The sequence below is a fragment of the Panthera leo genome, chromosome D3 (assembly GCF_018350215.1).
Source record: "Panthera leo isolate Ple1 chromosome D3, P.leo_Ple1_pat1.1, whole genome shotgun sequence".
NCBI classification, from domain to species: domain Eukaryota; kingdom Metazoa; phylum Chordata; class Mammalia; order Carnivora; family Felidae; genus Panthera; species Panthera leo.
This window is the reverse complement of record NC_056690.1, coordinates 92,260,135-92,276,424: the sequence shown is the minus strand read 5'-3', so window position 1 is coordinate 92,276,424 and position 16,290 is coordinate 92,260,135. Positions and strand designations below refer to the sequence as shown.

At 49.0% G+C, this 16,290-nt stretch overlaps 1 non-coding gene across 1 annotated transcript; it reads left to right on the top strand.

The window, feature by feature from the left end:
* The first annotated feature begins 10,682 nt into the window (after nucleotides 1-10,682).
* TRNAQ-UUG lies at nucleotides 10,683-10,767 on the top strand. Its single transcript has one exon. It is a non-coding gene; the product is annotated as a tRNA-Gln (tRNA).
* Nucleotides 10,768-16,290: the final 5,523 nt, after the last annotated feature.

Sequence of the window (16,290 nt, the reverse complement as noted above, 5' to 3'; positions counted from 1 at the left end):
GAACCCTTGGGGCGCCTGGGCGGCTCGGTAGGTTAAACATGTGACTCTTGGTTTAGGCTCAGGTCGTGATCTCACGGTTCTTGAGTTCGAGCCCCACATCGGGCTGCGCTGACGGTGCGGAGTGCACGTCGGGCCCTCTGTCCCCGCCCCCCTCCCCCCCCCCCACCTCTCCCTCGTTTGGGCTCTCTTTCTCTCTCCCTCTCAAAATAGAAACAGAAACAGAAAATAAATGAACCCTTGATTGATAGGAAGAAGAGGAGTTTCCCAAAGTGTTATTTAGGGTAGAATTTACCTCCGTCCCCCCACGATACCTCCGGTGACAACGTTCACACTCCTGCTCACAGCACATCTTTGGCTCACAACCGTCATTCGATACTCAGTGAATGAAAAAAAAAAAGGATAAAAAGCCTTTTTAAGAACTATTTTGAGGTACTGAGATGAATTTAAAGTGAATCGAGGCAAATCTAGATCTTTTCTGGAAAACATTACACAGTTAAGTATCTAAGAAAAAGTAGGGGGGGAAAAGTCCAAAGCAGCAAAGGCGAATTAGTGTTTTTTATTTTATTTTTTTTTAATTTTTTTTAAATGTGTATTTATTTTTCAGACAGAGAGAGACAAAGAATGAACAGGGGAGGGTCAGGGAGAGGGAGACACAGAATCTGAAACAGGGTCCAGGCTCTGAGCTCCAAGGTGTCAGCACAGAGCCCGACGCGGGGCTCGAACTCACAGACCGCTGGATCATGACCTGAGCCGATGTCGGCCGCTTAACCGACTGAGCCACCCAGGCGCCCTTAATTAGTGTTTTTTAAAACAATCGAACTGGGGCGCCTGGGTGGCGCAGTCGGTTAAGCGTCCGACTTCAGCCAGGTCACGATCTCGCGGTCCGTGAGTTCGAGCCCCGCGTCGGGCTCTGGGCTGATGGCTCGGAGCCTGGAGCCTGTTTCCGATTCTGTGTCTCCCTCTCTCTCTGCCCCTCCCCCGTTCATGCTCTGTCTCTCTCTGTCCCAAAAAAAAAAATAAAAAATAAAATAAATAAAAAAAAATAAATAAAACGATCGAACAGAGGAAAATGACACCTTATTTTCCTGAATTTTTCCATTTTGGTCTCCGTGTTTGATATTTCTTCTCTCCTTTATAATAGCCAGTCCACAGAACGCAATTTTTGTAGCGCGGAACATAATCCTCCCAAATGAGCGCGATATTTGACTTAGGGCAACTGCGTATCTTCGCAGCTGGGTGCCCAAAAGGGTGGTTTGTTTTGCTGCTCTAGAAATACAATTTGAAATATTTAGGAAGCTCTAGACTTCCCGAGGGATGTTGCAACCGGCTCTGCACACGATCCGACGAGGTGTGATGGGTCTTTAGACCCTTGTTCTGCACGGATTAGCGGCTTTCTGGCACCTTTCTGCAGGATGCGGAACTGAGGCATCGCAACTTGTCGTTGACTTGGCGACACAGGAGCTGCAGTTACGAGGACTCTGCAGACCTCGTACCGAAGACAGTGGGGAAACAGCAGGGCAGAAGCAGGGGCGGCTGTGTCCCGAGTGCTGCGGCCAGCGCTTTGGAAGTCAGGGGACGGAAGTCAAGCTGCTGGGGAGGCAGGGCTGTTATCTTTTCTTTCTTCCTTTCTTCCTTTTTTTTTTTTTTTTGAGAGAGAGAACGAGCAGGGAGGGGCAGAGTGGGGGAGAGAGAGAGAAAGAGAGAAAGAAACCCAAGCAGCGTCTGCACTGTCAGCCTCGAGCCTGAGTGGGGGCTCTGACTCACAAACCACGAGATCTTGACCCTGAGCAGAAACCAAGAGTCAGACGTTTAACCCACCGAGCCCCCCGGGCGCCCAGGGCTGCTATCTTTCTGACAAAAAAAAAAAAGCAAAGTGAATCAGAACTCCCCTTGTCAGGAAGCGGCCAGGCCCAGCAGCGGAAGAGGCGAGCTGACCACACATCAGGGTCAGTGGAACCCACTGCCCACGGGCTGATGCGCATTTGCGGTCATAATGTGGGCGGCACTGAGATTGGGCACAGGCCCCCTGCCTCTCAAACTGGCACTTTTCCTGTTAGTCCCCCTTGATCCCTCTTCCCTCCCACCTGCCAATAGCACGGCCATCATCTCCTCCCCAAACAGGAGTGTCTCCAACCCGCACAGCAGGAACCAGGAACCAGAGGCCAGGATTCTGGGCTCCCACTCCGGCTGGCCCCTGGGGTTTCCTGTCGAGCATTCAGAGCCACGCCTGGCCTGAAGCGTAATTTGGGCCGTGAATCATAATGATGTGGGAAACAAAGGCAGATGCAAATGGCAGCTAGAATTAAATTTCGTTACAACCTGCAGCCCTTTGACAAATCCTTGAGGCAGGCAGAGTAGAATTCTTCCAGAACTCCCTACTGTCTTAATGCTAATGATTTGCTAGAGGGAAAAATAGCCTGACTGTAGCCTGGCCTCCAGGATCCTGTGAGTCGTTAACATATGAAAGTCCTTCTGGAAACTTCCCTGGTCTTTACTTCCCCGGCTCCATGGGATACAACCAGTCTCCTCCCAATGCCAGCGTGGATGTCTGCCCACGGCTCCTGTCCCGTGCTTTCATAAAATCATCTTTTTTTTCTTCAAGAATTCTTTCTTGGCTGTCAGCTCTGAACCCCCCACCAGGACCCCAAAACCCCATCAAGATGCAGGTTCAGGCTGGCTTTGAGGGCCGTCCTTCCAGGGGCACTTTTGTTTCCAGAGCCCCTAATGCTTGGTGCTTCTGGGGCCACTGAGGCTCCACTCAGGCTCTGCTGGTGCCACCACTAGGGGGTGAGCACTTCCCCGGCCTCCAGACATCACCGGTTCCCCTCTGCCACCTGCTGAGGGCACGGGACACAGGCGCGGCTCCCTCGTGGTGAGACCACACCCTGGCGCCCAGTTGGGGTGAGGTTGGCCCTCCTGCTGGGGCCACTGGGACTGCCCAGAGCACCCCTGATGGCACGGGTCTCAGGGCTCCCCAGTCTCTCAGTTGGGGCTCCCCCTTCCTGGCCCTGAGGCTAGAGACAGCAGGCTTTTGTTCATTTCATTTGACAAAGCTGGTTGGCAGCTCGGGGTTGAAGGCCTTTGGCACCCGGCCCGAAGCCTATGGGGACTGAAAGGAAACCCAGGGACTCCCACACTGTTGCTGAAATCCTGAGTCCCTGCCCCTCCCCGTCCTTCCCAGCCGGCGGTCCCTCCCTGTCCTGTCCACGGACTCGAGAGGCGCGTGGTCATTTCAGGGGAGCAGCAGGGCAGAGGGAGTGTGCTACAATCCATGACTCTTTTGTCAAACACTTCAAGTAATTCCGAGCGGAATGTCAAAGAGTAACTGATGTAGAAAATGCTGGGGTTCGGAGCCAACGGCCAAGAAAAATTCGTGAGACGTCTTCGGTGCAAAAAGGTGGTTTTATTAAATCACAGGGACAGGATCCGTGGGCAGAAACAGCTGTGCTGGGGTTGTGTCCACTGACTGATTATACACCTTCAGGTTGGGAGGGGGTTAGGGACAGCTTAAGTCTCTAAGGAATTTGAAAACAAGGTTTCCAGGACCTCGAGGGGGTTAGACGCTGTTAGGAAAAGGTCATTTACCACTGTCTAGTAAAACCTCAGGCATGAGACCTTTCAGATACATATCAGGGGGCCAGGAGCTTAGAGTGATTGTCAACATATACCTTGAGGGGGGTTGAGAAAAAGGAATTTTTCAAAGGGATCTCTGTGTGTTTGAAGTCGACTCCCAGGACCCTGGGGGGTCAGGGCAATGTTAAGCTAAGATTGACATTTGCCATTAGCAAAGAGTCAACTGAGGCAGCTGAGGGCCCAGAGGAAGGTCACCCTGCCTGCTTCAAGGACTGGCCAACGGGCTGAAGGTCGTAAGGAAATTTAATCCGTTCTTTTGCCTTTGTTTCCCACATCAGTAACCAATTCTGCTACTGCGTTGACCGCGCTTGCTTGTTTTCTGGACCTTCTGCTACATTATTTGCAGGTGGCGAAGTTCACAGATGAGATGGAAATTTGGTCTGGAAGGCTGAGATAGAGCTGAGGAGCCCCGGTAAACGGTGGGTGTCTGGCTTTCCCAGCCTCACATCCCCAGTGATGGGAGGCTAGATATGTACCGAAATGGTCCTAGTTCTCCCAAAGGTACACAGGCCCAGGACAAACATTTCTTGCATCAAACCCTCGGGTCAGAAGAACAATTGTCTCCCTAACCTTTGTATTTAACACATGGCCTCTTGCCACAAGCATGATCTCAGGTACCTTAACATGCTCAGGAAACTTAGAATGTAAGTGTTACTATTCCCGTTTTACAAAATGAGGAAACAGAGACTCAGAGGACCTTGCTTAAAAACTCAGCCAGAACTTCGGGGAGTCAGGATTTGAACCAGGATCTTCTGACCCCGAGTGTTAGAATGGCTTCGCTTCGGTTTCGTCTTGGCTAAAGGCCTGTAATTCTGCAAAACCCTAATAACGAGGCTTGGGATTCAATAAACAGAATTATCAGTAAATTCTGTCCATCTGCTGGGAAAAAGAAAACAGGCTTTAAAGACCTGACATATGAGCTGGTTTTATGAAAAAATGCAAGATATTTCAGGAGTCAGCTTCCTTCCTCCACCAGGCTTTAGGTAACTGAAGAAGCACGTGATCCAAGAAGAGAAAGGGGAACCAAAAGAAGGCATTTAGGGCCACTTGAAACCATGATGTGCATAGGAATCAACTGAAAGGCTGTTAAACTTTTAGATTCGGGGGCCCCACCCCGCAGACTTGGCCCAAGTTGACCCAGGGCAGGACTGGAGGTTTCCCAAGCACTGCTAAGCATTTGTTCATTTGGAAAGCAAGTTTCAAATGTTCAGGATGATGTGGTCTGGAATGACGTGGTAAGACGTCACCCATGTGTTTCCAAGGCTCTTACCGCTGACATTCAGCCTCAAAATTAGGGAGAATCTCGGGGGAGCAGATTTCAAACTAAGAATTCGTTCAGGAAACGTAGTGTAAAAAGCATGATTTGGGGTACCGTAGTGCCCCCTTATCCGCGGTTTCGCTTTCCGCAGCCTAACGTGGTCCCAAAGCCGATGATCCTGACTTACCTTCAGAAGGTGGTGGTAGCTTACTGATATGTCACACGCCCGGGTCATTCACCCGCGTCACCTCCTCACGTGAGCATTTCATCATCTCACGTCACCACGGGAAGAAGAGTGTGTGTGGCACAATACAGGATTTTGACAGAGAACACATTCACCTAACTTTTATCACAGTGTATTGTTATTATTGTCCTATTTTACCATTAAGCTCTGTAGTTAATCTCTTACTGGGCCTAACTTAGAAATTAAACCTTATGGTAACTATTATGTACAGGGGAAAAACACAGTCTACTTAGGGTTCATTACTATCTGCAGTTTCAGGGGTCCACTGGGGGACTGGGAACGTACCTCCCCCACATTAAGGAAGACCACGGTACCGGAAAATAGCTTAGCGGTTTGGTCAAACGATACTCACTTTTTTTTTTTTTTAAGATTCTATTTTTTTTTTAAGTACTCTCTACCCTAACTGAGGCTCGAACTCACAACCCCAAGATCAAGAATCACAGGTTTCACTGACTCAGCCAGCCAGGTGCTCCCCAACTAGAGTTATTTTTAATCAGTGAGGAGTCTCAAATTGAAAAGAGAGAGGGAGAAAGCGAATGCGGCATGCGAATATCAGAGATGCTCATCCAAAGCAAAGCCGTGTTCCGATCAACGTGGGACCTGGCTGCACAGTGTTAATTGGGGATGGAAGTCACTTAATAACCAAGGCAGCGTCTCACCGTGGATCCCATGGCAACAAAGCCATGCCTGGCAACCGGACTTGACTTCCTTGGTGATAAATGAATCAAATAGGGTTTATTCCTATGGCCAGTTCGGTAGGGGAAGTCACATTGCCTTAGTAAATGAGCGAGAATTACACCCCCAGTCAGCTCCCACAGGAACACACTGGCAGGAGTGTGCGGTCCGCGGCGGGAGTCAGAAACAGGAAGTGATCCCTCCAGAGTCAGTGCTTCTGGGATGATGTGCTGGCCAGAACGTGTCCATCACTGGTACCTGTGGGAAGGTCACCCCATTCGTATTCCTCGTTCTCTGAAGCCTATTTTTTTTTTATTTTAGGATAAAATAATTTATTTTTTAATATGAAATTTATTGTCAAATTGGTTTCCACACAACACCCAGGGCTCATCCCAACAGGTGCCCTCCTCGATGCCCATCGCCCACCTCCCCTCCCTCCACCCCTGTCAGTTTATTCTCAGTTTTTAAGAGTCTCTTATGGTTTGGCTCCTTCCCTCTCTAACTTTTTTTTTCCTTCCCCTCCCCCATGGTCTTCTGTTAAGTTTCTCAGGATCCACAAAAGAGTGAAAACATATTTTAAAAGCCTAAATTGTTCAAATGCCTTAACCCCTAAGCGAAGAAATAAGAAGAAAAAATAGATTAGATGCAGACTTTTTATTTTAAGGGAACACATTCCTTTTTCTCTAAGGTCACCTGAGAATTCGTTCAAAGTTTTCTTTTACTTAATGTAAACTTGTACATATCCGTTCTCTATGGAGCAAAAAGCTGTCTTATTTAATCTCTTCTGGGTAGGATACTTACCTAGCGGGCTTTTGATAGAAGTCACAGGAGCAAAATTCCTTGGAGATCCTCAGGGGCTTTTAAGGGTGAAAGGAGATCCTCAGACCAAAATGTTTGAGAACGATTGGTCTCGAGCGTCACCTAATTTCACTGCGTTTGGCTTCCTGACGGAAAGAGCGAGGCACAGTGTTAACATCAATTCAAATCCCATCCTGAAACATTGTCTGGCATTGAAGCGGGAGGTTTACCCCCCTCAAGTACCGGAATATAAATTGCTCTATCGATGTATCGATACTCATCTTGGAATCCTCTTAATTGTGCAGGAACATTTAACAGCTTAACAAATTTCTCAGCGTTCACTTGTGTCCGTATCACAGGCCCGTGGCTAGTGAACTAAGGCTCTGCCTTTTAGCCTCTGAGCTAAACTAGCTTACCAGAATATTCCCTGCATCATTAATATCTTCCTATGTTTAAGTTCCTTCCATTTTAAATAAGGAAATGAAAAGAACCAGATGTACCTCCTTATAAAAGATGCTGTAAGCATTTGCTTCATCACCCGCGCTGACCTACCATCAAATTGCGTGTTACCTGATTCCAGCCTGACGGTGGTTCAGTTTCACGTGACTCTACAGAGGAAACATCGGATGGGCATCTGGGGGTCGCCACAGCAGACTTGGGGGATCGTTAGAGTTGTGGTTCGTTATTTCAGTAATAGCCTATTGGCATTACTCCGTAGCAAGTTATTTACAGACAGACTTGCGTAAGCCTCAGGAAGGTTCACAAGGCAGCTGCTGCTATTAACCCAGCGTCACAGATGGGGGGACTCCGTGGACAGGCTGAGTGTGGCTCGCTAATTTTCTCCGTGGTGCAAACCTTGCTTTGAATGCAGCCATCAGCTGTCTAAGCCCTAAACCATAGTATCGTCCTGCTAGTAAGATAATAGTGATGTAATAAATACTCTTGTAATAGATAAGTTGAGTTTTGTTTGTTTTTTTTCTTCCCAGAAGAGGTTCACATTGTCTGGAAGGGAGAGAAATAAATAACAGTAATAACTGGAAAATACTATTATCACGTTTCCCGAATAGATTTAATAAACCTTTTCCGAATGTGTCGTTCAGCTAATGATCTTGTTAAAACGGTACAGAGGGACGGCGAGCCATGTGACAGCTTCCACCTGGGTGACCAGACAGGGCCTCCCGAGAGGGTGGTGGGTGAGCCACGTCTTCATTCTTGAGAGGGGTTTCCCTCCGGAAAGAAATGTGGGGGTTCTGAGGAGTCAGGAGGAAGGGGAGCCCCAGGAAAGGGTTATCAGCAACACGGGTCTCTGGCGGTAGAAGTTCTGAAACAGAGTCAGCAACACCGCGTGGGCACCCGTCAGAGGACACGGACGGGAAGATTGGGGGAGGGGCTGTGGCGGACGGTGAAGATCACGGGGCCAAGGACGACCTTGACCTCCTCTCAGGAAGGAGCCAGCAAGGGACACCCTCAGGGACATGCCGTCTGCAGCGGGAGGGCAGGCGTGCGGAGAGCACTGGGAAGGGAGAGGATGGTGAAGGGTGTGGAGGTCCTGGCTGACCTTGGACGAGCAGGGTGAGGATCCGTGGGGGTTTGGATCACCTGCTGCCGTCCTTTCGCTTCCTCGGTTTTCCCTCCCAAGGGTGGGGACTGACCCCAGGTTCCAGACGGTGTGCGCGAGGGCAGGCACACCAGCAGGGTGCCCGCTGTCTTTCTAAAGAAAGGAGACTTGGCTCCTTCTGTCATCCCTCTTCTGAACGAGGTTTCCTTTCTTGCCATCTTTTCTTGCCACTCCAGAGATCAGGACTCACCGAAGGTTTCCTTCTGCGTCTCTGCTGAGCCAGGACTCTCTCACCGGGGCTCCAACCCTGGGGACGGTCCGCTCTGTCTGGAGTGCAGCTTCAGGACTCCAGAAAAGGGCCACTGGGAGGGTGCATCCGGGGGACTGCTAGAAACGCCAAACCTCGAACCTTCTGCCGACCTACGGAATGGGAATCTGCAGTTCAGCACACCCCAGGCTGTCCATGAACACAACCACGGATTACTTTTGTAAATAAAGTACAGTATACTATCAAAACCCACAGGACAATCTACCAGGATTTCTTTTTTTTTTTTTTTTCCATTGTCCAGCTACTTCCCAATTTCCCACGACAAATCCGAAACTGATTGTTATTTTTTAAGGCATTTTTCTTGGTGAGCATGGTAATGCGGGGTCTCTCCATCTGGGACCCCACCTCCCGGGCACGCTCCAGCACCTGCCACTCGGCCAGATTTAAACTTAAGCCCACACATCGTATTGTCCGTTTTTGCTGCTTCTATGGTTCCCTAGATTGAGTCGCAGCAAGCTGATTATCAAATGACCTCCCCAATGTGGCACCGACTCATTTTCCTTCCCTGTATCTTACCCTTATGCTTCATGCTGTTGGGCCGTGTGGGGCCATCTGCCCTCTGGAAATGCAGTGGTCATTTCTCTCTGCGTTAACTTCCTAAAGCTCTTTTGACAGCTGGTTTACCCTCCGCCATGCTCTCTAGTCAACACCCCCCCCCCCGCCCCGTTCCTTGAAAAGCATGCTGATCATTTTGTCCATTCATTGACTGTCCCAAGACCCAGGGATCTTTACCTCCCGAATTTGGACCCCACTTTTGATTTTCCTCGCACACTGTCTCAATAAGTTCAAGTCATTTAAACATCAAGCTGTTCATAAGTTTATCAATGGAAAGTGGTCTTAAAAGCATAGGTCAAAAAGCGCTGACACCCCAGTAGGCGAACTTCAAGCACCGGCTGAATGAGACAACAGCCCCCCAGTGGATGGAAGTCTCAGAATCATCCACGGCTTCAGGTGTCGATGGGTTTCTTTCACCCCCGCCACCCAAACCGTGCTCTCCACAGCGGCCTTCCTTCCTGAAATCCGTTCCGGCAGGCTCCCCTACGCGCATCTTGAGAGCAGAGATCACAACACATTTTTTTTCTTTACCCTACAATATCGGGGATTTTGTCTGGCACAGAGTAGGGCCAAATACGAGACTGTGGGTTGATTGAAAAGCTTGTACTATGTGACAAACGGGGACCAGCGATGGCTTCTGTTTGACCAAGTGTCATTCTGCTCTCTGTGAGAGGTTTCCATGCATAGTTATCAGTGCCTTCTGTGGAGACCCATCTTTAGTTAGGCCTGTCTGGAACCTGGCAGGGTGACAGAATGCGCATTTAAACACTTGATAAATACTTTTAATTAGGATGGTGGAGGGTCCACCGCTGTCAGGGTTAATGGCTGAGAAAATAGCGTCTAATACAATTATCCCTACTTTCCTCTTTTGTGATGGAAAATAACTAGGGTCCAAAGGTTTAGGGTGGCTAACATTAACCTTTTAGAAAATTCAAAAAAGGCACTGACTTCACGGGTTGCTATGACTCAGCTTGGTTAACGGAACTGAGAGTTCTTTCAGAAAAAAATGCTCCATAAAAAAGCATGTGGGATGTTCCCGTGACCACTGTAAGCCCCCGAGTACTTAATTTCTTCACAAAGAGGAAGAAAGCCATCATTTTGAGCTTACTCAGATCTTTTTTTCCATACCAATTTCATGATGTGGCCAATCTTCGAAATGAAAGATGCAGTGATATTCTACTAAGTTCACTGCAAGGGCAGTCGCTACGGATGGCTTCTGGGGGCCACAGTTTCCGACTCAGAAACTTGGTTGGCTTTTCTCTCACAACGAAGTGGGCAGCAGACTCTCAGCTGCTAGGGGCTGAAACAGAATTAATGATTTAATGGCCATATGTGTCTGCTCCTCTCAATCGGCTTCTTCCTCTAGATGACACAGCCGGCTTAACAATGTGGGTCACTTGAGAGAGCTATGGCTGTCTGTTGCCAGGGAAACCAGGCGCAAATGAACACACTTGCGTCTCCTCTCTTAGTGGTGGTTAGCAGCCGGCTTCTTGGACGAGGGTTCTTAACAGGATAAATGGAAGACTTCGGGAGGTCCGCACATGTATGCGATATGACAAGCGATGCCTCATTGGGAAACCTCTGGGGATCTGTTATCTTGAATCAACTTGTAAATAATTCTGAAGTATGGGGCGCCTGGGTGGCTCAGTCGGTTGAGCGTCCGACTTTGGCTCAGGTCGTGATCTCACGGTTTGTGGGTTCGAGCCCCGCGTCGGGCTCTGGGCTGACAGCTCGGAGCCCGGAGCCTGCTTCAGATTCTGCATCTCCCTCTCTCTCTCTCGGCCCCACCTCTGCTCATGCTCTGCCTCTCAAAAATAAAGAAACATAATAAAAAAATTTTTTTAATAAATAATTCTGAAGTGTGTTGACACCTTTGAAAAACAAGTTTAGTCGGCCCACAAGGGACCCATGCTGGTTTTAACACGGAGCAGATCTGTCTTCTCTGTGCAAGGGCACACTGTGTAGCGGAAAGGGGGGCTCGGAGTCCCCGAGGTGTGGGATCCCGTCCGTAGCTGCAGAGGTCACTTGCCGTAGGGTCCTCACGATGCGTGTAATTCATTCTCGGCAATTTGACTTCCTCGATGACACCATAAAGTACACACGGAAGGGGACCCAGTCTGGCTGGATAAACAGCCGGACGTAAAGGTGTGTGAAGCCTCTGTGAGTCAAGCACACGTGTTCTTAAATCTGTCCACAAGGGCAGCGCGTGCACGGGGGACGCTGTCGCCGCTTCTGCAGGTGGCGGATGGGAAGGTGCTGTCCTCCGATGCAGAACCGGGAAAAGTGAGGACGCCCCAGCTCCCTCAAGGCAGACTTCTCCTGGTTTTCGTTCAACAAGCAATGGAAGCCCTGCCCTCTTGAAGAATAATTTCAGGGGGCACACGCGCCTTACTCTGCAAGTAGCTGTATAAACGGAGGGAAACTCGATGTCCGGTTGGGCGAAGGTGATGGTTTTCATGAGGAGTCAGCCCTCCGGGAGCATCGGCAGTGCTGGACCTGAACCTCGGCTGCCCTGAGTCGGAGATGCCTCCAGCAGGTGGGAAAGGATGAGCACATTCTAGCAACCCAGAGTCAGTGCAGGCAACCCACGAGGAAACGAGAGGAAATGCCAGAAAGAAACCAGGATACGTGAAGGTGCGAAGAGGCTCTGTGCTTTTATGGTGGCTGCTCACAGTGGGCGGCTTCCTGGGAAGAGGGGCGTGTTCGTACCCGCGCCAGCGTTGGAAATGAGTGGAGAGGACCCAGCAGCAGCAGTGGTAGCAAAAGGGGAAGTTGAGCGAAGCCCTTCACGAGCCGGGCCTGGGGGACTGTTCACCACTGAGGAGAGGGAGCCCCCCTCCCCAGCCCCCACCCCGTCCCGGGAAACCAGACTCGGACTCCTCGTGCTGAGCAAATCACTAGAAGATGCATCTGATTCCGGTCCTGGCAGAGGCCACAGCCACTATCATCAGGCTTCTTAAGATTTTCTCTCATCGACTCGTGTTAACGGAACAAAACTTTATTCGAAACATTAAAATCTGTTCTACCAAAGGGGCCTCGATTTGTTTTGTACGGAAGCTTCCTATAACCCGTAGCATCATCGTGGTAACGACTCTGCGCGAAATGTGCATCCGTTTCGGACACGGCCGTGAAAGTAGCAAATGTTTTTCAAGCACCTTGTGTGTGTTGAGGACGGAAATAGATGGTTTCACCCCATTCAGTCCTCACCAGAAAACTGCACAGACATTATAATGGCTCTTGGCAGGTGATTTTCTCAATGCTCCTACATTCTAAAATGTCATTTTACTCTAAGAACCGCCCTGTGGGATGTATCACAAGATGCGGGGAGAAGGCTGCAGAAAGGAGAAGCCGCCATAGCAGGTTGTTGCCTGTCTGACTTTGAAGCTCTGAGAGATTTTCCAATATACGTTCGGCTATCACCGTGTTATCACTCAAGTCACAGGCTACGGAAGGAGAGAAGGCAAAGGCCCGAAAGCACGATGAATTTTTGTTTAATCGAATCTAACGGTCACGGCAACGGAAACAAAAGTAAAAATACAATGTTTAGTTGAAACTTACGGATCATACATAACTAGACTAGCTCATTATTATTTCTGTTTGGAGCCAAAACAATTAGTTCAGGAAAAAACGTGTCAGCCGTGGTTCTGGAAAATTCATGCGTGGCGTATTCTTTTTTTTTTTTAATTTTTTTTCTTAACGATTATTTACTTTTGAGACAGAGAGAGATAGAGCACGAACGGGGTGGGTCAGAGAGAGAGGGAGACACAGAATCTGAAATAGGCTCCAGGCTCTGACCTGTCAGCCCAGAGCCCGACGCGGGGCTCGAACCCACGAACTGCGAGATCGTGACCTGAGCTGAAGTCGGACGCTTAGCCGACTGAGCCACTCAGGCTCCCCAGTGCATGGCGTATTCTGATGATGGACTGTTTACAAGACGATGGGAGATTGAGCCTAAGTGCTGTGCATATGTGAGTGTGTGTGTGTGTGTGTGTGTGTGCCCCCAGTGTGGGAGTGTGTGAGCACAGAGCTGTGTGCAGTTGGGTGTGTGAAAGACAGGACAGATGAGACTGGAAGGAAGGGACCCTGCCCCTTATTAAATTCTAACGTCTGCAAATCCCCAGGCGTGAAACATTGAGTTTACTGAGAGTCTTCTCTCAACCACATAGACATCTAACAGAGGGTCTTTAAAAAGGGACGTTATCCCTTTTTAATTTAACAGTTAAGATCACCGCTGAGCCCAGGGAGGGGGGCAGGCACAAGCCACCCCGTGTCCTTAAGGTATTCATCTCACCTCCAAAACACAGAGAATGCTTCTCTGCTGGCGTGGAAACGACCTGTGTGTGGTTTGCAATGCTCTGCGTAGTCCTGGAGGTGTCTCCAGAAAACACAGCCCCTAGTACATTAGGAAGGGCTGATTAGGTCAAGGGTTTGTCGTGCAGCCCCCAGGAAAGAAGGTGAGCAACGTGGCTGTGGTGTTTAAGTTCCCAAACCTCCGAGAAGAGACAGTGGGAGAGGTTCCCTTGAACGATTTTGCTGTAAAAGAGTGGTTGATTTTTTAGGACAAAGCGTGGATAGAACAAAAGGCTTGAGAGCAACGTAACGGACAGAAGGCTCTGGTCTAACCTTCTCTGGAAGTCAGTGCTGTAGAGAGACGTGGGCTTCATGCCCCTGGGCTCACGTTACCTTTCAGGGGTTTTGTCTTTTTCATTTGTACGCTTGGTACAATCCGACTTAATCTTAAAGGATACTGAGCCAGACGTGATCATGATGCTGTGGGGAGCAAAGGCTAAAAGAAAAGTATATAAAATCAAATTTCCTTATCACCTGCAGCCCACTGACAAATACTTGAGGCTGGGAGTAGAGCATTCCTCCAGAACTCCCAGTCTTAATGGTAATGCTTTGCTAGAGGGAAAAACAGCCTTGGCTGGGTGATAACCAGGCCTCCAGGACCACCTGAGTCTTTAGGGTAGGAAAGTCTTTCTGGAAACTTCCCTTCGTATTCACCCCCGCCCCCCAACTCAGTGTATAAAATCAACTGCCTTTCACAACTCCAGTGCAACTGTTTCTGCCCACAGGTCCTGTCCCTGTGCTATAAAAAAAACAAACAAACAAAAATACCTTTTTACGCGGAAAACATCTCACGTTTTCTTTCTTGGATTCTTTCTTGGCTGCGAACCCCAGCACCTCGAACAACATCACTGACGACGGAGGCACAGCTTGTACACGTAGCTAGAGTGAAATCTGGAGTGTCGTGATGTAGAGCTGAAACCAGTGACATTCTCCAATACTGGACCATACAATTTTATTTTTATTTTTTTTTAATTTTTTTTAACGTTTTATTTATTTTTGAGACAGAGAGAGACAGAGCATGAACGGGGGAGGGTCAGAGAGAGGGAGACACAGAATCTGAAACAGGCTCTAGGCTCCGAGCTGTCAGCACAGAGCCCGACGCGGGGCTCGAACTCACGGACCGCGAGATCATGGCCTGAGCCGAAGTCGGATGCTTAACCGACTGAGCCACCCAGACGCCCCAAGGACCATACAATTTTACCAAAAAAAAAAAAAAAAATAGAGGTGCCAACAAGCATTCATGCCACTATTTACCACTAGAAATGGAGCTTAAAATGAATGAAGATTAATGAGACACTATTAACAAGCAGGCATTGGCATTATTCCTGACTACCTGTCTTTGTTTCCTTTCCGAAACGGGGCAGAGTCCTCTGAAATGTCCCCATTCACTGTGGCCGCGGCCAACAAGGGAAGCTTTCAGCGGTGCTTAAGCACTTATTCCAAAAGACCAGTTTGTCATGAACACGACCGTATGAAGCCACCTTCGTCCAAACATCCCACACCCAAGTGATTATGTCCCGGAGACGAAAGGCTGCTAGAAAAGAAGGCATTTTCGAGTGAAAATGACCAGTACCCTAACTGCAGAATAAAGGGACAGAGTGAAGGCAACGTGATTAGGGTGATCTATGAATTTTCTCTCCCCGTGAAAAAATAAAAGTAGCGAGTCCTTTGGATGAAGGTGCTTCTAAGTGCTAACCTCTGTGACGTTTTGTCGCTTGGTTTACCAAACTGCAACAGATGCGTGTGAGGAGGAGTGCGCCTTCTCGGCCCTGCCAGTTGGGGTTGGAGGAAATCTGGGACCTTGCACGCACGCAATCCCGGACAACAAGCAGACTCATTTTGAAGATATTGAAATTGTGTCCAGTGGCCGAATCCCTTGAGCTACCACTTTCTGAGGCTTTAACACCAGCGTGTTCCTCAGCAAAAGGAGGCCAGGACTGTGGAGGTGAAAGCAGATCTGGGCGTTGACGTCCCTACAGCAGGCCAGTGAAGGGTCCCAACAGCAGAGGCCACTGGGGGCTCCCACAAATGGAAGAGGAAGTGCCAGCTGTCGTTTGCAAGTCTCTTCTGGGACATAGTGTATTGCATAATGCACGTGTGTATGGTAGAACTATGTTGAAAGCACGCACGTGCACACATGCACACACACACACACACACACACACACACACACACCCTATGGCATCTTTAGGCAGCTGCTTGGTGCACCTCCATTGGCTCGTTTCCTGGTTAATGAGCTCCCTCCGCCTGCCTATCCACTCTGCTCCTTTAGCAGCCAATGCACTGGAAGCTCCTTCCTTAAGAGATCACTGGGCATCACTCCAGCCTGCACTGACCACTCCCTTCTCAAACTCCCATTACATGGATTGACTTTCCACTTTCATGGCAACTAGAGAGCCCAGAGTTTCGAGAAAGTACAAGGCTCTCCTTGGATTCATCTGCGAGAACTGATAGGGTAGCCTCCTGGGTCACAGGGCACACAAGGGGAAAAGGAGGCCACGCGTCCCTCATGTCGGTGGCCTCCTGCTCACTTGGACATTAAGCATTTACTCCATTTCAGTATGTAATTCGTGTGCACAAGCTGTTTCTTCTCCAATGAGATTTTTACAAAATCGTCAGGATCGACGTAGAGAGAAGCATTTTTCTTACACATTCTCTCAATGTCAAATTGATAGTAGACTATGGTGGATGTTCAGCAAATATCTGCCAAAGCGAATTGACTTGACCGCACAAAGGCCCATCAGAATGGTTTGGTAGCATAGAAGAGAGAGCTATGTTGTGCCGTAAAATGTCCTCACATGGAATAGCAGTGTGCTCAATGTTTGTTTGGGATGGAAATTTCCTTTTCTTCACAGATATGGCTTTGCTGGGCCAAGTGGATTCACAGTCAC